Below are 23,963 nucleotides of genomic sequence, written 5' to 3' on the forward strand. Positions count from 1 at the left end.
GCTGCAGTCGTGTCGCTCCTCAAACCTACCTACTCGTACCGCAAAATTCTCTCCGATGCTCGTGCCGAGGAAAATATTGTCGGATGAAGATGCGATTTTTGGGCTCACGTACGAAAGCCCTGCTGAGCTTGTAAGACACGGGATCGTTTTTGAAAAAGCTCTCTTTTGTCCGCGATCTACAGCAGCTACATTTTATTGTCGAATTCAACATTTTTACGAGCTGATTAAATACTGTTATAAACCGGCTTCGTCTAATTAGAAATCTTACTCCAATTCTAGTCTTCTGTACGGTCAATTATTTTGATTTTTTTCAATAGTTAAGCTAGCTCGCACCGTAAACATATTCTTTTGAATCACGATCGAATACAACAAAATAAACTCGTACATTCGTTCGATCCTGACAAAAAGTGCTAATCTTTTTCTGAGCCAAGATATAAGTCGAAGAATTTATGAGTGCACTTGCCCGTCGACGACGCTGACGATAAAACATGTTTATTATAAATATTTTTTTTAAATTATCACGGCAGCAACAGCGGCGGAGCGACGACGTATGAGAGAATTGTTTATGCAAGCGCGCATCGCTAACACGAAGAAAACGAAGAAGAAAAATGATAAAAAAATTAATCGTTCTCGTGTCGGAATCGCGAATTCCTCGCTGCTACATGATGAATGAAAAATAACACGTTCGCGATTAGCGAAAATACATATGCGAACGCTGTTACGAGTTTTGCACTTATTGACACTGTACTGCACGCGTCCATGTCGGAAAGGTGGCTGGCTATATGCGACACGCCGAGCTGCGGACAGACGCGCCACGCAGCAGCAGCAAAGCAGTCGCAGCAGCAGCAAGAGGAAGTAGCGTCACGAGGTGAAAGCTCGCTGCAAGCCTACGAGAGCTTGCGTGAACTGCATCGTGTGTACGCGTGTCTGTGTGTGTGCGCGCGCCTCTCTCGGGAATTATCATTCATGCGATGGCGAGCCAAGTACTGCCGAGCAATGTGTGCACGAAGTAGCGCTATACGTACTATCTTTCTCGGAGCTTGCGGTACATGAATGCAATCGCGCCAGCAGCCCTTTGACATTTTCCAATTCTCTTCTCCTGTTCTTGCCGGCGGATCGTACACTCTGCGCACTACGTATTCTTGAAATTTCACATGAATATTAAAAAAGCTTTTCAAGCTTTAAAGCTGCTTTCACATGAGCTATAAAGTTTCTCATTCAAGTTTCCAGAGGCACAGAGCTAGTCGCGATCTGCAGCTCTAACGTGGATCGATTTTGCTTTTTACGACTGCAAAAGAGCTGGAAATTCGAGCGCGATCTTCGTTTCGGTGTACTCGAGTACGGGTAATTATGTCGCTGCGCGCTTTATGTATAGGAATACGCGCTGGATATTAAGCGTTTGCGCAATGTATACGTAGCTTATGTAACAATTGTTATTTATAATTGCTCTACTGGTCTGGTAGTTAGCGAAAGCTATAATGCGCATACTCCGTGTGTATCCCCGTGGCTGCAGTTTGACCTGGATTCGCAAAAGAAGCACGTTCCAATTGTTTTTTATGTAAATAAAAACTGTTTGTCCACGAAAATTCACTTTCTGCACCGGAAAATACCTCGATCATGCGCTTCGTATGAATTAGATATTTCGATCGAATTGCGATGAAAGAAGAAGGGAAAAAATAACTACCATAAATTAGTAGAAAGAAAAACAATCGAACAACGTGCTACTCTTGCAATTTATAAAAATAACGAGGAAGTGGATGCATGCTCATGCCAGCGTATCTAGGCATTGCCTTATTCAGATTTGACCTAGTTTATCTCTTTCCAAGAGCAATGCATCATCGAAGTCAACGTCGCCACCGCCGCTACCACCCTACTCGTTTGAAGCCACTTCTAAATATACTTACCGAGTCTATACGTACGTAGCATTATTGCATTTTAAATCGCACTGTACAGGCATGATAATTTTATCGCTTCATTTTTCGCACGTCGCGGCAAAAATTTAACCCGTACGATGAAATGGTGCAACGATCATTTACACAGTTGTGCCAATGACATGGTGAATTACGGCGTTACGAGCACGAAAAGCAGTGATTAAAGATGTTTTTTATTTGTATTCGATTAACTCACCAAAAATTGAGACTATTGAGACAGTGGCGGCCAATTGTTTGAACCTATAAATAACAAGAAATAATGGATTGTTAATTCAATTATCAATCGTACACCTGTTTTGAAAGCGATATAAATGCAAAATTTTGGAAAGTTTATCATTGTTCATTGAAGCGAAAATAATTTAGCACCTTACAACATCAAGGTTTAACCTGGTGTTATTGGTGCAAGTGACAACTTTATGCATTGTGTAAATATGACAAATCAATGATCAGCTTTGAAGGTCATTAAAAACTTCATACTAATAATAGTATGATATATCGAGTTAAGAGAACTATCGCGAGTGAAAAATGGACTTTGGGAAGGAATACGTTGAAAATTTATTTTCCTTTGGCTTAAATTTGCTACAGTAGAACTTAAAAAATAGCATTATTGACAACAAGCCTGAAAATTTACAAGAAATCATTCATTATTAATGTATTATTATGATATGAACACGAGTTTCAAAGATGTGTCGTAATTTGGCTTATTCGTTGTAAGAAATTTTCAGACGTTGATTTGTAACCGATTAAAAAGATTAATTGAGTATTTCGAAAATTAAAATTTATTCAACGAGTTCATTATTAATAACTTCTTTAGTAATTGTGGTCACGAAATCTCCATATAAACCTGAGCTTGTTTATAGTAAAAATATTAAAAATATTAAGTCTTTATTAATAAAAGTATCGCAAGACTTAGTTCAATATTTTTATCAAAAAAAATTCCACCGATAACTTATAGTTTGATCTTGAAAAAGCCATAACTAAATGACAATTTTATTTTTCTCCAAGCTCACGATGATAGCCTACTTTTTACCCTCTCGATCTTCACGCGCAATAAGTCTTTTCCTCGGCTCTGTTTATAACATAAATTGTACATCAAACGAACTTACCTTAAGTGAAGTTCGATGACAATTATACGAGATCCTTGTTCGAATAATTAAAAAAGATGTAGATCGCCTTTTCGATCTGAAGTCCACGAATTTTAGAGAAACAAAAGAAAACTCTGCCTCTCTTCACTCCGCTGGGCCGATCCAGGTCTCATAATTTTAGAGCTATACATGTAGTTATTAATCGCTATGGATGTATATTTGGGGAGGGATTTTTTTTTTTTTTTTTTTTTTTTTTTTTTTTTTTTTTTTTTTTTTTTTTTTTTTTTTTTTTTTTTTTTTTTTTTTTTTTTTTTTTTTTTTTTTTTTTTTTTTTTTTTTTTTTTTTTTTTTTTTTTTTTTTTTTTTTTTTTTTTTTTTTTTTTTTTTTTTTTTTTTTTTTTTTTTTTTTTTTTTTTTTTTTTTTTTTTTTTTTTTTTTTTTTTTTTTTTTTTTTTTTTTTTTTTTTTTTTTTTTTTTTTTTTTTTTTTTTTTTTTTTTTTTTTTTTTTTTTTTTTTTTTTTTTTTTTTTTTTTTTTTTTTTTTTTTTTTTTTTTTTTTTTTTTTTTTTTTTTTTTTTTTTTTTTTTTTTTTTTTTTTTTTTTTTTTTTTTTTTTTTTTTTTTTTTTTTTTTTTTTTTTTTTTTTTTTTTTTTTTTTTTTTTTTTTTTTTTTTTTTTTTTTTTTTTTTTTNCAGCTGTGCATAATCTCTTATTTTATGAGATTTTGGAGAGTTTAAACATTTCAACTTTTGTAACATATTCACAATTCTTCTCTCCGTTAACTTAATTGTAAATTCTTTTGAATTTATAATAAAACCTAAATAAGTGCATGTCGTAGAGGGCAATAAAACGCTTTTCTTATAATTTATAACAAACCCTAAGAACTTGAAAACGCGTACGGTGAATAACAAATTTTTTTGACAATTAAATATCGAGTCACCATACAATAAGACATCATCTAAATACACATTCGAGCGAAACCCTTTGTATCTTAGATACTTGAAAACTTGTTTAGTAACTTTTGTAAATACCCAAGGACTTGTACATAAACCAAAAGGCAACGTGACGAACTCATACAAATTTCCATCAAAAACAAAGCGAATATACTTCCTGCTCTTGCGAGATAGCGGCACTAACAGAAAAGCATTTTTTAAATCTAGAGTACATAAATAATCGTCGTGGTTGAGCAATTTACATGCAGACTTCATGTCTTCTAATTTAAAATGACTTTTATCGACAAATTTATTTAATTCTACGAGATTCAAAATGAATCTATTTGATCCATCAGGTTTCTTCCTTAGAAAATAAGAAGATATAAATTCGCCGGCTTCATGTTCACACTTTTCAATAGAGCCATTTTGTAATAACTCGCAAATCGAATCTGACAATTCTTTCTGTTCAATTTTTGACCGCAATCTCTCTTTCGGAATTTTTGATTGATACACAGTACTGTGAAAAGGAATCTCATATCCATTGATGCATTTTAAGACAAACTTATCACTCGTCAAAAGATGCCAATTTTCCACGAAATGTGTTAAGCGGCCGGCAAATTTTATATCTCCTTTCAACGTTTCCGAGAGTAATTCGGATTCCGATTGTTTGAATTTTGATAATTCGATTTCGAATGTCTCGAATTGGCTGCATTCTTTTTGTAATTCGAAAATTTCCGATTGCCCACCTGATTGGTATAATTTTGCTTTGCAGGTGGGCGATTTGAGTTTAAATTTTTAACAAAATCTTTCTTATAAGAATAGTCATCTAAAATAAGGTTATTTTTCCCATCTCCGATGAATTTTTTGATGTTGGAAGATAAATTTTCTCCAAATAGAAATTCATCAGATTTCAAATCATGCATAACCTGTCTCAAGTTTTTCTTAACTAACGGTATAATACACGCTCTCCTGCCAACGAGCTGGCCGTGATGCAGCTGAGAAATAAGCTTGCCCGTATCGTTTAATTTTTCCAACAAAAATTCTCGGTTAATTTCTTTGTCGTTGGATAACAAAGAGGATGTAGCCAATCCGAGAGATGTTAAAGCAGCTCCAGCAATTTTTTGTGTATTGAGAAAATAGGAATCTCGCTTTTTTGCTTTATCCGAGAGCGTATGCGCAAGCTCGGGATTAATTTTATGCGCGCTCAGTTTACTCATGGGCTCATATGACTCCAAAAGCGCGCTTAGCTTGTCTTTGCCAAGCCCATCGTTAATCCATGTACACCATCTTACTATGAGTTGCGGATGAACGTTGTTCTTCTGTTGCTGAGGTTGGCTAGGATCATCACCGAGGACTCGAGCAGCTATCTCATCAAGAATCACCACATCCGAATCGTCCTTTCCATCAGCAGTTACCGCATCGCTCGCTTTTGACGATGACTGAAGCGTCGAGCTTGGATCCCCCGCAGCTGATGGGCGTAATGTCACCGGTGGTGGCGTAGCGGCAACTGCGCATCGAATAAAGACTTTACTCTGTGCTTGCTTTGCCTCATGGACAAAGTCGACAGGTTATACTGCGACAATCATCTCACCTCTCGGATGAGTTACGTTGTGCGAAAAAACAGCACCTTCCACAGGCTTATCGGAAGAGTCAGTCTTTGACTGTTCCTTCTCGCTATTTGTATCCTCTATTAACGCGTTTTTGACACGCTTAGAGCTTCGTCTCGGAGGAGTATAAGACACCTCACTCTCTGACCTCGAACGAGATCGACTCCGTATATCCACGGTCCTTTTCTCGCGACGACGACTGTAATTATCATAAGACTCACGACGGTTATCTCTATCATAATCATAATAACCGCGACTGCTACTGCGACTGCGACTGCGATGACGACGGCGGCGACGATGACGATCTCGCTCTCTGCTCCTTTCCTCACTCTCATAGCGATAGCTGCGGCGACTGCTGCTTCTACCGCTGTAACGCGAACGACTCCTAGTCCTGCTGCGGCTAGATCTTCTTCTCGGCGAACGAGAATTTCGACCCATTTCCAATTACGGATAAAATTTTTTATTCTATTCAAACCTAACCAAGTGGACTGGTCAGCACGAAAAAACAATATGAGACCTGGATCGGCCCAGCGGAGTGAAGAGAGGCAGAGTTTTCTTTTGTTTCTCTAAAATTCGTGGACTTCAGATCGAAAAGGCGATCTACATCTTTTTTAATTATTCGAACAAGGATCGAAGTATAATTGTAATCGTCATCACACCCGTTCAATAATATAAATAACATAATTTTTGCGTCGGGTGGAAAATTTCTCCCGGTTTATCGAACGCGTAACGTTTTAATATGCATATTAAAACGGACTTGAAATTATATACTCTTACACTGTGCAAAATAATGATTAAGCTCACGAGTTCTAGAGTATCGGCTTGGGGCATAAGTATAATTGTGGTAATTATCAACGCATTCAACGCATAGGATTCGTAAAAGATTCAATAAAATGCGACAAATCTCAAGTACCGATTTTGAAAGGATTTATCCTGGTTGATAAATAATACACAGACCAAACTTCGGTTTGATTTAAAATTCAAGTAGTTTTCAAAGCAATTCATGAATTATTAGGCGCAGATGTAAAATGCATTTTTCAGATACGATATCTGACCGAATAACTGAATGTATAAGTTATAAACCCGCTTATGTATGCGCTTGTGATTATCGAGTCGTTTTTGCTTTCTCCACGAGGAAGCTCTGTAAGGTTCGAAAATTACTTTTTGAACCAGGTGTTATAGAATAATTTTTTTTCCATATTCTCAAACGAGATTGAAGTCCTAATAAATGTCTATATGAGACATTGAATCGAATCGAAATATATTGCACTTATTGTCGATCGTGACCAGGATTAATTCCAAAAAACTCATTTTGTGATTACTGCAGTAATTGATTAGAATACCAGCCCGACTTTCAGCGCGCTGCGCGCGCTCTCTTCTTTCTTGCCCTACTTTGCCATTTTTTAATATTTAAAATAGAAAAATAAGATAAACGAAGGGTCTTAAGCCGTCGATAGATTCATATTCCACTTTTTCAACTTACTGCAACACTCGTATTTGCGCGCCAGTAAACAATTGCAAGCTATTGAACGACCAATCACAGTGCTTATAAACTGCTCACGCTAAAAACCTCACCACTCTAATAGGATAGGATATCTGCAGTTATTTCGATAAAAGAGCATTTTTAAGACGATACGTACCTCAGTCAAAAATTCAAATTATCAAACAAGTTTTCTGAAACATAATGAATATATCTTCAACAGACTCTACGGGAACCGTCATTTTGATGTTCTTGAGGTTCTCATAGAGCTTTTTAAAGTAATATTCAGTTTGAGATGTTTTAAAATGTTTAGTTTGACTTGGAATACGAATCTCCTTAAAAATAAAAACATTCAAATTTGTAAAAAATTTTAAAGTTACATTCTATCAATGAAATAGGGTTTTTTTTTATTTCGCTTCCTTCGAAATGTTTTTAAAAAATTTGTTTGATAATGTGTTGTGTAGAAATAAAAACATTGGCAAATAAGTTATTATTTTTAAAGAGGAAGCTACTTGCCAATGAATTGGCAGCGGGGTTTCTTTAAAAATCGAGACAGCAGACATTGCAAAAACGGTTCGTTGAACTATTATGTTTGACGAGGTAAAATAATTAAAAGAGAGAGAGAGAGTCGCGTTGAATAATCTATTTGAGCTTTTAATTAATCAGCTGGCGATAAAAAACAAATACGCGGCAGGCAGGCAGGCACTGGTGGACAGCTTGGATCGTCATGTACGCGGACTCGAGCCACACAACATATCGGAAGGGTGGTCTGAAGTCGAGCGACTGCTCGCGGTAATTCTATAAACGCTCGCACGAGCGACAAATTCGCGGCCTCGTCGTCCTTCTCGCAACTAGTTAACGTTATTTTACCTGGTAAATAATCAAGATGCCTCGCGGATACACGCAAGCGAGAATTAAAAAGAAAAAAAAGAAAAAGGGGGCATCGTTAGACACGACAGAAGACACTCGATCCATAGTTCGCTACGATTGTTCCCCGCACGTCATATAATCCGATACGCAATTAAGATTCCTCGCGACATCTGTCAAGATAATAAGGAGGCTATTGATCGTCTTGGGTGGTTCAACTAAATAAAAGAATTTAAAAAACAACTGAAATGCACTTATGCGAGAATCATAATCGCCACTCGATTCTGGACATTCGAAATAAATTTTCCACGTTTGTTGGCATGGATATAGGATCGCCGCGACAATATATAACAGCGGTTTTGCAACGTTTTTTTAAAACTAGTTAACATCGAGCGTCGAGTTTTTGTGCAACGAAAGTGTATCCTCGTAACGCTTGAAAAGTTTTTTCTAGACACTGCTACTGCGTACGAATGCTAAAAAAAAAGACGAAATTAGCATCTGGACGCGCGGTATCGGTAATTTTTCATCTTGTTTCGCAAAAACACGGCGCTGTTTTATACGAATGAGGTAATAGTAGGTCTGTCGGTAGGAATATTTTAAGAGTTCATTGAACTATAGCGAAGGATATCGAAATTCAAGCCTACATGGGACGAACGCGATATGCACGGAACGATTCACAATGCATCCTAAATTTTTTGTCTCAAAACGTACGAAGGACAATGCGAGCAAATGCCGTAGAAGAATAAAACTGCCGCACCAAGATTTGGCAAGAATCTTTATAGATTCGAGATTTTTTTGTGCCTACACGCTGCTGCTGTGCGCGCAGTCAGCAGTTAGCAGCAGCAGCAGCCGCAGCACGTGTCCTTGAGTCCGGCCAACACCTCCTCTCTCGAATGCCGAGGAGCCGAAAGTCCGAGCGCGAAGCGATGTCGTTTACCCCTCTCGAATGCAAGCACGCACGCGTGAGACTGAATATTTGGGCTCTCCTCTCCACGGCTGCTTGCTTGTAAAAATTATAATACCTACACAGACACGGACACGGACGAGCGCGTGGCATCGGGCCACCGCAGCACTCGATGCAGCAGCGAATTTCCAAGAAACTTTACTAATTTTTTATTTTAACGCTCTAACTCGGTTCGGCTATAGTTTTCTTTGGTAGACTCGAGTTGAACTTCGCCTCAATCCTTTTGCCTTTTTTTTTTCATCTGCACTTTTTTCTTTTTAAATATTGTTGGGGAAGAAAAAAAAATTATGAAAATAAAAGTGAACGCTGATGATCTCATAAATTTGTTTTCGGCTCCACGAATTGAATGATTAATATTTTCGACCATGAATTCGGTTTTTATTTTATTGAGCAAAAGTTAATGTTTGGCCAGAAAACATACAAAAAATGCTCGTCACTGCGCAGCCGAAACAGAAAAGTCATTGTAAATGGGAATGTAAGGTTTGCAGGATATATTGTCACACACGTGTGTTTAAGGCAGACCCATCCTAAAATAGACTGTTATTAATTTTCCAAAAAGCAGTCGTGAACTGCACATATATTTTGACGAAACGTAATAAGCTGTTGTGCAGAATAATATTATCTGGTTGCATATGGCATTTTTTATCTACTACCCGGTGAAAAAGCGATAATAGCGAGACACGCAGAATTAGAAATGGTCTGCGGAATCGGGTCTATAAATGCCTGTGTATATATAGGTATATGTGTGTGTCTACACGGCACGCCTTTCAACAGGTCTACAACAGATGATGATTGTTGGCAAAGAAAGAGAGACGACTGACTTTATCATGTGTGCCAGAAACAGACCAGCAATCATTTTACCTATGTTCGTTGCAAAATTACAAGTGTTCATGGGTGACTTACACCCCTTTTTATGCGTCAGAGTAATGAATATTTTTTTCAATTTCATCGATTAAGTTATGGTAAAATATTTTGTTTTGTTCAATAAAATTTTGCTCAATTTCACTGAATGATGCCAATGGTAGATGATGCTTATGTTAGCTTTTGAATCAACTTGATAATTTTTTCGAAAGTATCTTTTTCATTCATTTTATTCATTTATCATAAGCTTAAAACGAGTATTTTTCGTAGATAGAAATGAATAAAAACAAATAATGCATAAGATGTAGGAAAATGAAGTTAGAGTCGTACGTTACGAAAGCGAAATATTTTTAGATATAGAGATGGTTGCTTATTCGACTGCTATTCCTGGAGTCTGATCGATATTGGAATATGAAGCTGGTGCAGGCAAGCGCAGGGAAGTCTCATCGCTAAAAGAGAAAAAGTCAACGTCGGCCGCTGAGGCGCATTAAAAGAAGAAGAAAAAAAAAGGAAGGGAAAGAAAAGAGAGAGGGAGAGCTAGCGAAGTTAATGCGCGCGCGAAATGGCAAAAGTGTCACAATTGCGTCGTCTGTCGCATGCGCGCGTGGGTGGCGCGAGCGAGCGAGAGCGCCGAGAGAAAAGGAAAGCGCAGCGCTTCGCCAGAAGATGGAAAAATGTGTCAAGCGTGTGTGTGCACGTGTGCGTATCTACGTGCATTATGGTACACACGCACACACACCTTGGCTGTGCGACGACGTAGTAGTAGCCGCACACGATGCAGTCACACGTTCTCGCCATACGCACGGCGCTGCGAGTTATTACGATAGCTGCTCCAGCGGCAAAGATTGTATAACCGATCTCTATATCTGCCGCTGCCGCTGCGGGAGAAGAATGAGAACACTTTGTACATTATAATACATATGCAGCGCTAGTTTGTATTGTTATCGGCTCGCATAAAATACGCATCTGCGAACGGCGTCGTATCATGGGGACAGGATCGCACGACGGCACACATCAGTCATCCGCATCCACGCATGCATTCGTGACGGGCGAATGACACTTTGTGCGCTTGAGCTCGGCAAAGTGCGCGACCAAACTCTGATAATGCACTCGTTCTGTGCCTCGTTCGAGTGTAAATATTATAACTGACGAGCTCTGGTACCTCTACTCTCGCCAAATAATTTCACCAAAATTTTACAAATCGATTGTGCAGTTCAACTCTTCATTCGGATACAACAAAATACACCAAGTATATAGATGTTTTAAGGTGTTTACGTTTTATTCTTTTGAGAAAAAGTAACGAGTAAGTTGTTGTTATCGTCAAAAAACGTATGCAATATGCCGGAGGCGAATACATTCATGAAATATTGAAAAATAGTTTCTTACGTATGAAAAATTTATGAGAAAGGAATTTTTATAAAAAAACAACGGTGTAAAATTTTTAATCTTCGGTGATGCATATTTTTAATAACACCTAAATTAAATTTTTTATCCTTAGTCTATGGAAGGCTTGGGAGATTTTAACTTTTTTTATAAGGACTTGAATTTACGAGCCAAGGATTGAGATGCTACTTTGGGCGAAGACGATAAAACTTTGAAACAGCAAGGACATAAATAAAGAATAGGAAAATTTTGAAAATTTCGTATGAATTTTCGTAGCGATAATAGAGTGTGCGCTCAGAGTCGTTGCATTTATAAACTTTCCATTGAGGCGCGCGCGAGTGTGTCAGTGCAACAATGGTCGATCCTATATGGTAATACATATGCAACGTAAGCCAAGAAGAAAGAGAGTCATTAAATGGTCGCTAGCACGTGCGTGGTCCGTACCACCGATTTAATATATCGATAAAATACACTATATTGTGAGAAATAAAAACTTCAAAGGAGAAAACGAGATCTGCCCGATGATTTAGCGTGCGCCGCTCCAAACTCGCGCCTTTTTAATTTTTTTACAGCGTTCGATCTGTATATGGAGTCTTCTTACTTTTTATTTACTTCCAAGCAGTGCAGTTTATCCAGTCCGCAAATAAGATGTTCCCCATCTCGATGTATACGTAAAAAGAAAACAACCGTAATGAAGTAGTTGTAATAAATTACCGATGTTCCATGTTAAAGTTAAAATTTTATCAAAGTTTCGTTGAGCATAACTGATGTTGAGTCGGTAGCGTATAAAAATTATAAACACATAACAATCGCGAAAAGAGACACAATATTCTTTATCTCGTGTCACGCGCGATCAAATGATTACAACTTGATGGTTGTATACAATTCAAAATAATAACAATCAGTAGACTAAACATACATTACGTAACATTAAAATCATTATGGGTTAAGGTGCATGTATCGACCTTTTTAGATCGACAAGTTTTTGTCTCTACTTGGCCGATTTAAATATTAAACTGGTTTCGTCACCGCGTGTGCTCGTTTCAAGATTTTATAAACAAGAGTGCTGCGAGGAAACTCGTAAAATTTTTGAGCGACTGCGAATAATAGCCGAGTTTGGTTTGTTTTTCCGCGGGCAACTCGACATCGCGAATATTATACAATAAGTCGCGCGCGCATCAGCAATGCAAAACCAAGTCTCGGCGTCTAGGTATATATTTATTGCTGCCACGCGTTTCGACATACCTCGAGTAGCAGCAGCAGCAACAGCGGCGCATCTAGTTTGTATGTTTATTTTCGCAGTGCGCGACTCGCGCAAATCAAGGCGCGCGCGCTGCAAGCCATGATGTGTCAATGACCCGCTATTAGAATATAAAACTCGAGTCGCTTAGGATTAGAGAAGCAGCGAATTTCCTCCATTTTTTTCTTCTTGCACAGAGAGGCATTCGACGCATATACAGTTGTTACTATACGGGGATTATTTACGATGTCGAGTTGTTGCTCTTGTGTGCAACTCTTTCGTACGCACGTCGTTGTATCGCGCTTGCATTGTATAGCCGCTCGAGCATCGGTCGCAGAGCTGTTTGTTTTTCCCGTGCGGCGATTACAATTTGCGGAAGTTTAATCAAATATTACTCACGCTCGATTGCTGGCCGCGCATTTATATTTGTTCAACATATGCGCCGGGGACTTTTATTTTTCTTTTCTTCTTTACAATGGCGATCGCGGCTCAAAGCTGGCACATTATACGACGATCTGATCGAGTCCAGGCCAAGTCCGAGTCGATCGCGGCGCCTCAACGATCGTTAATTGTCAAAGTCGAAACGATTTGGGAGCCGATCGACGATCGCGTCGGCATAATTCGTCGTTAGAAGCTCGCTCTCGGCTCGTCGACGCATGTATATTATAATGAGGCATGTGCAAAGGAGGGTGGGAGTATCATCGCGGCATCGAAATTAGCAATGGTCCGGGACTGGGACGCGCAGGAAAGTAGCGATTCTCGGAAAGGTGTGATCGATGCTGCAGCGTCGAGTTAGCTCGTTCTCGGTCGGAACCTTCGACAAATGCGTCCGCCTCGCATATGCAGTCTGCTCGTCGAAAATGTGTGCGTAGAATGAGTTTATATGTATATACATTATGAGTCGCGGCCGCAGAAGAGTGGAATCGCACCCACGTCCGCTTTCTATACAACCTCTTCAAGGCCTCTCTTTCTCTCTGTTGGCGTGTGCTGCGCGGGCCACTTTTCGTTTTTACCATTTCATCGTGTGCTTTTTTCGCGAAAACAAGCCTCTCTCGATGCGTATATATATAAATTGGGTGCGAGCGATCGCGAGCCGCTGCACGACTCGACGTACGGAGCGACTGTCTCCTATACACATTCATATAGCGCACATGCATGCTCGATGCTATATAATGCGACGACCGGCAACGTTTCTCGCACGTATGCATGTGTGTATAGTGCGGTGCGTTGGGCGCTGTGCGTGCACGTTATACACATCACTGACACACACACGTGCGCCACACGTAAATGCTCGTCTTTCTCTCTCTCTCTCTCGGGCACGAGGGAGAGGACTGCTGTACGTTTGCAAACTCGTTTTCAGCCTTATGCCGCTTGGAGCTGCTACTGCTACAACTGCCGCTGCTGTAGCTGCTGCTGCTGCTTGATGCGACACAACGACTGCACTGCGTGGAAGCTCGAGCTCTGTTAGGCCTGCTGCTGTCGTCGCGAGAGAGAGACGAGGCATTTACGTGTGTTTCCTTTAAACGTGTGCCATAGTGTTTATAACATTGTGATGATACCACTCGAGACGCGTACATATGTAGCGACGTCGATGTTTATATGCCATCTGCGATAGCGCGAGCGATGCTAAACTTGCGACACATCCGATGCGCTGCTCTACGTACTTTGTGCGATCGACTGACCACGAGAGATGCGCCGGATTCCGCGATTGCTCCGAAAATCGGCTCGTTCGCGCAAAATTCAACCTCTCGTAGCCCGTGCCAACTGTCGAAAGTGTGCCGATGCTCCATGAGAAACAAGACGACGCCCCGGCGCTTTTATATCCCCCATATACGTGCAAGAGTTCAGCGAAAAAATCCCCAAAGATGCGCAATCTCGAATGTTTTCGGCCGAGCAGCAGCAGCAGCAGACGAGAGGCATATTTTTCGTCAAAAAAAAGTCGTGCGGCCCGCTGTGGGTGCAGGTTTCTCCCGCTCCTACTACTCCGCTTCTTCTTTCGTCCTTCTTATAATATATAATCGTCGAATTCTCTTTCTTCCTCTCTATCGTTTCCCTCTGAACCGGTGCATTCCAAGACTCGCTGCAGCTTCTTTTTCTTCTTCCTTCGTCTTCTTCTTTTCGTGACTGCATGTGAGCGAATGCATAAATGATAATAGCTCGCACTTTTTTCATTTTTTATCCTCTTTTTTCCTTCATTTTTTTCGACATTCACAATCTCTGCTTCTCCGTGCTTTTTTACTTTCGTAAGCGTAACCCTGACAAATATTTTAATAAGACTTTTTAGAATTTTCGCGAGCTTCGTTTAATCAAGTAATTGATTAAAACAAGTGTATTGTCATCGAGAATTTTAATTTATTTCGTCTCTGTATTCACACGTGTTTTTCGTGTAAATATGCCACCGACGTATCGCAATTTTCGAGCCAACGCACATTAAATGACCAAAGTATCATTCAAATAGGATGTTTGCTTTGTTGGGCGTGCATTTGAAAAGTTATGCAAATTTTCTGTTAAACATCGGCGCAGAAAACAAATAATTTAGATAAGTTAAAATTTCGGCGATTATACCAAAGTCGCAAGTCTGCAAGTTAAATGCGGTAATCGGGGACGCCACAACGAAACTCGTCGCAACAGACGGAATATTAAAAAATAAAGATTCCGCGCAGTCGCGAGCGAACGCGCTCAAGCGTGAAAACAAACAAACGCGCCGACCGGCGTAGTCGACGCAAAAAAATAAAAAAAAAACGATCCGCCGCTGCAACGCCCAGAGTTTGCCAAAATAGCTTATCTGTGAGTATATATCCATGCAATCATTATCAAACGCATGGGGAAAGATTTCGGAAAAAATTCATGTATGCGCTTTCTGCAATCAAAAAAAAAAAAAAAACTGGACGAGTTTCAATCTTCGGGCGCAATATACGTAAGAAACTGCGCGCACGAGGAAACGCAGATGTTTAAATATAAACGCTTCGAAATGTAAATCGATTCAACTCGGCTACAGTTGGGTTCGCATTTTTTACAATGGTATTATCATCGAGGGCAATTTTTTCAATTGTATTGACTACGATTGATGCTCGGCCGAGTTTTTTTCGATTTTTCTCCTGAAATTTTTTATCATTTTCGCGAGAGTCGAATTATGTATTCGATTGCGCAAGAATCATACGTGCCAAAAGTAAAATCTTTGCTTGTTTCAGAGGAGATACGCATGTATTTTAAACATGTGCGCCATCATATTACCTGTAAATGCGTATTATTTTCCGTTTTTTTTTGTTTTTTGTTTTCACGCACGAGTCCTTCGGTAGGGGTCGCGTTTCATGCGAGATCTGCTTTGATCGTAGGTAACATAACACTTGAAGCAAAGAGAGTACGTAAGTACGCGCACCCCCTATTTTCACGCCTCAAAATTGTTCTCTCTCTCTCTCTCTCTCTCTTTCTCTTCCTCAAGGTAAGACACAATACTACGTTCTCACTTATTTTTTGCGCTCGTGCGCATCGTATCTCTCGTGTAATATACAAAAAATGATGCTAAAAGTTAACACCAATCGATGTAAAACGTTATTATTTTAACATTGGGAATGCACATCGTGCGTGCGATCCAGACTTGGGAAAAATATGAAAAATAACATAAACACGTCGATCCCAAAATGATTGGGATTGTTATCTGGTGCTCGCGCGGCCACGGAGATTGGCGCACGAAAAAAAATTTCGTGAGTCAGCTAGGATAAACAAAGCCATTAATCACCAAATCAGCGTGAGGCGCTCGAGGAAATTTCCTCCTAAAAGCTCAAACAGATCGCGTGGCATCGTTGCGTTTTAGCGTCGCGTCTCTTTTTCGCTCGTTCGTGCAGTGTTAACCTCATTCAATACACACACGCATGTACACATACACAGACGACGATACGATTGTCGGGCCCGGTAAAAATATACTCTTTCGTTGCTAGGCCGCGTATAGCGATTTTATTTTGAATTCCTTCGGTACACTAACCTTTAAAGTTCTATTTTTAATCGAGAACGAATCGAATCTGCGCACAATATATATACGCCACGCATGCACACATGTACACTTTGTACGAGTTTGTCGTATTTTTTTCTCTCCCTTGACAATAAAAAAGAAAAAAAAATCACCTTCCATCGGTATAACTACGTTTTTCCTATACAACTATTCTGTATGTGAGTTTACTCTGAAAGCTTCTTCAAGCTTGGTAGAAAATATTATAGCCTCTTGTCTTGGAGCTTCTTTTTAAAAGCTTTCTTAAGTAGGTGAAAAAGATGTTCTTTTTCTTAAAAATAGAAATACACTAAATTGGTATGTGTAATGGCTGTAGAAACTCACTCACGTGTGTTTATAGTATTTGAAACTTTATTGAACTTTGAAGGTGGTGATTCAATCGGTGTCACCTGTTTCTACGGTCAAAATTAAATATCAGAATTAGTAATGGATAAAAAATAATCATCAAAAATTTTTCATTGCATAATTTTACATTTTTTGTTTCGTATACCTGATCATTTGCGAATTTCTAGGTATTGATTATTTTCAGACGTATAATATTTGCCTGCAGAGATTGCAAAAGTGAAATCTATTTCTGTTCGCTTTCGGGAGTCGAACGTCAAAATTATTGATTGGTCGAGAGCAGTGAGGCAACGAATTTCTATCTATTGATTGAAACGTATTCATAAACAATAAGGCTAAAAACATTTTTCACATACGTAACATTTTCTGATTCGTAATCGAAAGAAAACTGCATCTGGTAGCCACACAATGGCATGAAAAAAATGATAGCCAAATAGTAACTATACTATTACGTATTGGTTAGTTGTCATAATAATGCGCATTGAATATCGATTGCCACGGATGAATTTCTATTTCGTAATTAGCGTAATACGCGCAAAAGTCACGCGCCTAGACTCGGAGCTACGGAGCAGCAACAGTAGCAACAGCATACGAGCAGTGCACAGAGCGCAGTACCTAGTCTCTCTTTCTTATAGTATGTGAGCACATATATTATAGAGACGATGGCGAGAATGCATGTAGGCCAAGGCGACGCACGACGACGACGACGACTCCGAGTCAAGTTATAAGACTCGCTTAGATAGTCTAATCCAGACGAATATTAGATGCTTCGTCGCCGGCGACTAGTTCTATTATGCGCGCGCCAAGCGTATAAGGAGAATAATAATACGAAAGAAGCCGAGGGTCCCATTCGGTTGCCGGCGAACCGGCTCCGAGCGCAAACATTTTACATGCAGTTTCAGTTTGCTTTTGCCCAACCGATTCGAGCGCGTTCGCGGCTGTACTCGTAAATAGTTTGATTGATAGTGCAAAGAGTTTCGAGCTCTCCGATTGTTTTTCAAGTTTTCCTGCGAATAAAGCTCCGATGCTGCGCAAATGGGTGTATCGATGAATTTCGCGAAAAAAAAAGAAGATATGATAGCGAGTCGCCTCGAACGACAAACACACGTGCTATCTCGGCTCGCGAGAGACGCGCCGCTTTCAGATAAAAATTTCGACCGGGTGCATCATTTAAATCGCGATCGAGCCGACCATGTTTTTTTAGGACGAATGCGAATATTTGGTTTATGTATTATTGAAGCTGAGAGAAACGTCGGAGAAAAGCATTTTTTTTGGCTTTAAAAAAATAGACCGAGCGCGGCTACACGAATTGGCTGTCGAAAAATACCAGGAACATCAGCATTGAAAAGCAATTATCACATGACACGTTAAAAACGAATTGACGCAGAGACTATACACAGAGCGAAGAAGCTTTTTTCCAACCGCATGAGTGGACTTTTACCTCGGCGTTTTTTCCTCTCTCTCTCTCACTACTTCGTCCACGCACGTACATATTATATACATATAAACGCATCTGCATGCGTAAAACAACGAGTTGAAAAAAGTAAATGAAAAATGAAACGAAACCTGGTTACCTTCTTTCTTTCTCTTTTCACTCGCGCTACTGTGACGCAGCAGCGCGCCAAAGAGGACGAAAAAGACAAATTGCGCCAGCAATAATATAAATCGAATAAGAGCGAAAGAAAGAAAAAGATAAGAGCTGAAAAGAGGTGCATTATGTACATAAGCCGAAGGAAAAAAATGAGCTCGCATCGAGGCGTGATTCTCTTTTTTTTTTTCATTTTTCGATAAGGGGCCTTTCATTTCTTCGTCCGCGCGCGCGCGCGCTCAGTGCAAATCGGCACGTTCGTTTATAATACATTACTGTTATATACCGAATATTACATTAATATTTATGCAGTTGGCTTTCAAAGAAACGCTGATTTCGTGGCCGCAGTGTCTTTGCGTTGGGTAAATGCGCGAAATGAGAAAAAAAAAGAGATGATTTAAACGTCGAGGCGTCGAGCTGCTTCAAATTGCAATGGTATACACGTGCAAATGTTGCTCGCCGCGGGGACAATATTCTCTCTCAAGGCTGCGCACCGCCATCGATTCGAGGCAAGGTGGAAAAATTAAGCGCCGCAATGAAAACGAACACATTAATGTACGAAAGCTTGGGCTTATGCAAATATGGATCAGTAGGGTATATTGTACGCGTACTCTCTCTCTCTCTCTCTCTCACGCGCGGTTAAGTGCACACACGCACACATGTGCAATGTTTATACGCAGACACGTATACGCATAAAATACAGTTACTTTTATAAATCGCGGCGCCGAGCGCGAGACGCATTTTACTTTCACTCGATCGTGTTATTTTCGCGCGCGCAAAAAAGTCATAATTATCGCAGTCGATCGGACATTTAAACGGAGCTTTTTCAAGATTCGTCGTGTAGCGACAAAAAATAAGTAAATAAAATGCGGCCAATACTCGTTAAGTAGTTGCCGTTTATCGAGAGAATTTCAATGTATAGAGCTCGTGGAAAAAAGCCATCCTTTCGATTGAAAAATCGACTTTTTTCTTGCACGTCGAAGGAGCTATTGCGAAAATGACCGATCGAATTCATAAAGCTGTAATTTTTTCTTTTTTCTTCATATTCTCAGAGAGATTGTTTAAATACGTAGCGGAAACGCGAAGGCCGACGAGAATCGTGCAATTTACTATGCCAGTTCATTCACCTTAGAGTAGCCGTGTACTCGTCTGTGAGTGTGTGAGTGTGCACGCTTAGTGCATGCGAGGCCTCGAGTAGTTACTTATCTCGTATAAATACAACAATCGACGATCGAGCGCAAACGTACTAGTTTTTGGGTAAAAATCGTTTGTAGTAGCTCGAAAGAAGCCGTAGTACGTATAGGTGCAGGTAGCTCAGTTAAAAGTTCATTATCGCTTTTGCCTCGCAGCCAGGTAAGGCCGATAGAAGCAGCAGTTTCAGCCTCGTTCGTTTTGATTTGGCATACACACGCTACACGCAGAAGCACGACGAGCACGAGTACGCACGCACGTATAGGCTGACTTATTTAGGTAGTTGTGGCTCGCTCGTAATAGGTCAGCGCCGCCCACGCATCGCGCGGCGCCGTATACGTATATAGCCAAACGGCTTCAATCTAATAATCGATACCAGCTAGTATATTCGCACGCGAAGGTAGCTACGAAGCTACGTTGCTGTACGGACTATCGGCTAAATCATACCTGTGTTGTCGGAGAACGGAGCTTCGCAAGCTTCGAGTTTAAGGAGCAGTTGGAGCGCAGCTCGTGGCCCCGCGTCGCTGCTGGCTCTATTGCATAGAGAAGCGCCGAGGCAGCGACGACGATCCGTATGGCATATCGTTTCTCGGGCTGCGGCAAAAGTCAACAAACGAGCGAGCTGCTTCTGTTGTCTCGTATTCGTCGTCCGGGGGGGACGAGAGAGCTTTGCAAGCACACGCACACACTGCTCTCGCTGCTCCGCCGCCGCTACTAGAGAGTATGCGCACGTGGCTGTCCAGACTACTCCGCTGCTGCGCCACTGATAGTCACGACACACGGCACTGTGTATTGTACTCCAAAGAGCGAGAGAGAGAGAGAGAGAGAGAGAGAGAGAGAGAGACTGGGTCAAAGGTCACGCCCGCCACTGCTCGAGCTGCAGCGCATGGACTCGACCGACGACGGATGCACGCCACGCCACGGCGACTTTACGTTAACGTCGACCGACAGGGCCTTGACGTCGGGCTTCTGACCTGCTGCTATATATTTCCTTTTTTCCTATATATCGGATACGCCGCGCTGGCCGAGCTCTCGTGTATAGCCGAACCGCTAGAGCTTTTCCAGGCGCGCGCAAATCTTTGAACTCTTCCGATTTGGCTCTCGATCGGCGCCGAATGTTTAGCCGCTCGCGAGCAGCGTCTTCTATTCCGGGAAAGTCTCTATTCCCATCGGCGGCGAAGTGCACCGGCGCGAGCGTCGTTGTCGGACCCGCGTGCGTAAAATATCGTACTTGCACCAGAGACTTTTGCGTAGCGCGCACTGCGACCGGGATTATTTTATTCTTATCTGACTCTCTTCTCGCTTTCCTTTGCGAGAACTCGCTCGTTGCGCTGCGCCTCCAAAACTTTGCCCCTCTCTATTTGTCTCCTTTTTCACGATACAATATATTTTTTGCTAAACTCTGCGACTTGTGTCGGTAAATTATTATATTTGCCCGGTATATAAATGTCTTGCGAGGTCGATCGCGAGGCGTCGATCAACAAACTTATCTGCGGCACAGTTTAAGCTCACGCACACCGCTACATGTGCACAACTACCACGGCTATACTGCGAATATTATCAACGTTTAATAAATGCCAAAAGCAGCGGTGGTGGCGGCAATGCAACGTCGATAAGGTAATGTATATTATACGAAAAAAAAGAAAAGTCGGGTCGAAGCAGACCGATGCGTATGTAAGCTCGACTTTGTCGTGGCTTTCTGCTCTCTCGGTTGGTGTATATTTTTATATATGTAATATAAATATATATTATATATAGGTGTAGGTATATAAATCACACGCACATACACACGCACACACGCACCTCAGCAGGCCGGGTAAAAAGTTAGTGCGCGCTACAACGCGGTTAGCGCGCGACTGACTGACTGGCCGTGCGCGTATAATTCAAAGCGGCGCTGTGCTCCGAGTCTCGTTCTGTGCGAATATTTTGCGCGAGGAGAGAATATATGCGCGCGCCGCCGCCGCCACCGCCAGGCCGCAGCCGTCGCCGCCACTCGTGCAGCAGCAGCTATACCTACACAGCAGCCTGTGCTTGTGCTTGTGCAGCGCACGGCTCCCGAGCCCGAACGACTCGTACACTTACGTAGCGCGCGCCAGCGAAAACGAAACCGAAACTCTCTTTCTATATGTATACCCGAGAGGTCGAACTGCTGCTGCTGCTTCTAGATCGCAGCTCTCGCCTCGTCTCTCTTTTTCTCTCTCTCTCTCTCTCTCGGTCTCTCGGTCGTTCGGTCTCTCGCGCGCACAGTCTCGGCCTCATGCGCCTGTCTGACAATCTGCGCGCAAATATATACGTATGCCTCGTGTATGTGTACACTGCCTGCAAGTATGCGCGGTGGCGACGGTCTTTTCCAGCGGATTATATGGGATCCGCGCGCTTACCAGCTGGATTTTCATCAGATTTTCACGCATCGATCGTTGGGCAAAAAAAACTCTGGGGTGGTTGTTTCGATGTAAGGATGTCGTGCGTCATTCTTCCAGATATAGGATGCTTTATGACGCGCGCCGTCCAACAGAAATGTTTTCCATATCTTCTTATTTTTTTTTTTTTTGAAACCCGTTGATTCGCGAAAAAATTCTCAAAAGCGAGCATTTACCACTACACGTACATTCAAAACAATTAGTAAACAAATTTCCAGTAATTGGTGTTTTTTCGCTTTCATTAAAGAGCTTAAGACGATTACATCTTGCGCAAAGCTGTCAAAAAGAGAGATGCCTGTCAAAAGTGGCTACAATGAGTATCAAGAGTCATAATATCTTGTGACCCTTGGCAATCTTCATTTACCGATTCGCATGCAAACGTGCGCTACAATTGCGCAGATAATTCGAGAGCTGCGAATAATTTCGAATTTAGACCGACTCGAGAATCGTGTGCAGCACGTGAACACCACCACGTATATGTATGCTTTACGTGCCTGTAAAAGTGCACGGATTTTGCACCACCCTATAATATTATAATTTGGTTTATTTCGAGCAGGAAACACGTCAAAACCGAGCTTTTACTCGAAAAAAACTGATCCGATAAGAACCCTCTATCGTATCGATCGTTTTTTTTTTCGTTTCGTATATAGAAAAGATATTCTAGACTGGCCAAAGCAAAAGCAGGATAATCCGAGAATGACCCATTAAACGTATCACAATTATGAATCTGATAAAGTCGAGACGGAAGCTATAGACGGCATGAAAAATCACGGCTGAACCTTTGGTTTTTTCAAGCAAGTACGTCCTGTATACTTTTACGATTCGCTCAGCCGTTATACGATGGTCGAAGTAGGACGCGTCACAAGTAACGATTCGAAAGAAAAAGAAACACGAAAAGTACGCGACGAAGCCGCACGGTAAGTCGTAAGCGCGCACCCTCTCACAATGTATTCCAGCTACTTTTTCACGAAATTATGCTGGAGGGTTAGAAAAAAAAGGAAAGGAACGTTCGTAAGAGCAAAAAATAGTCGACGTATAGATAAAGTTTGGTGCCCATGCGACATACCTTGAGCTGCGAGTCGCGAGTGCGCAACATGTGGTCAGACCAGCGGCGGCAGCTGCAGTATATAAGTTTTATCTGAAACACAAGTACGAACACAAGGCAGGCATTTAATTGACACGACGAAAAATATTTGTACGATGTTTTGTCTCTGCGTTAGCGGCTCTTGGTCTTGGTATCAGCGCGCGCGACTCTGGCTCGCGATACGGCTACACGCACTACTGCCTACTGGCCGGCTATTCGGCCAAATTGCATAACGCGCCGTGCAGCGCAAACAGTAGAGCGCGAGAAAGGGAGCGAGGGAGAATAAACGATAAATAGATCATCAAAGAGCCTCTCGCAACGCAAACACATGCCGATCATAATAATTGCAGCGCGTCGATAGTCGCGCATAAAGCCAACGTACGTGTCAGCCAACTATATGGAGTATGTGCGCTTGTGTACGTACTGCGCCGAGTAAGTCTATCGATGGCGCAATCGAACTAGGAGTTTAGCGCGCAGCACCCGAGACTCGACGCAGAGCAATCGTATCTTGCTCCGACTTCTATATACATGTGTGTATGTGTGTGTGTGTTATTGTGCAGCTGAGAGAGAATGAGAGAGAATGAGAATGCGCCAGGCCGCCGCGATGTGATTTCTCGGCTCATTTCTTGTCGCGCCGCTTCCGTTACGCAACTCGAGTGCGTATTCGACACTGCGCGAGTCTCGTGCGCCAACTGCAATTGTGCTTTTCAAATATGACTGGGACTTGCGCCAAAGGGATGCTACTTTTCTTCCAAGCGTGGCACGGATGTCCCGGGCCAGCAGCGACTCATCGGCCGTTCGGAACTCGCGAGCTGCCGATTCATCGACTCCGATCGCGATCGCTACGATACACGCGCTTTGGAACCTGTCCAAGCGAATGACCCAAGACGCACCCACGGCCCCAGCGAGCGATCGATCGAATCACCAACTTGTTCGTGCCAAGTCTCGAGCTCGCCGCTCTCTTCTTTTACGCCGAATAGCGCG

General features: G+C 41.5%; 1 protein-coding gene across 2 annotated transcripts in view; it reads right to left on the reverse strand.

The window, feature by feature from the left end:
* The window catches only part of LOC106655073 (solute carrier organic anion transporter family member 3A1), a 30,183-nt gene extending 8,947 nt beyond the window's left edge, over window positions 1-21,236 (reverse strand). Inside the window, exons 1-2 of one of the 2 annotated variants that reach the window (XM_014375273.2) lie at window positions 19,923-21,236; window positions 2,128-2,171 (exon numbers count right to left, since the gene is read on the reverse strand). The gene's annotated coding sequence lies outside the window, so the exon portion shown is untranslated. Of the gene's footprint in view, window positions 1-2,127; window positions 2,172-3,037; window positions 3,138-19,922 lie in introns of those variants that run through there. The other variant, XM_014375272.2, reaches the window with a different exon arrangement.
* Between the last annotated feature and the right edge of the window lie 2,727 nt (window positions 21,237-23,963).

Source organism: Trichogramma pretiosum, unplaced genomic scaffold (assembly GCF_000599845.2).
Source record: "Trichogramma pretiosum strain Unisexual culture from Peru unplaced genomic scaffold, Tpre_2.0 scaffold99, whole genome shotgun sequence".
NCBI classification, from domain to species: domain Eukaryota; kingdom Metazoa; phylum Arthropoda; class Insecta; order Hymenoptera; family Trichogrammatidae; genus Trichogramma; species Trichogramma pretiosum.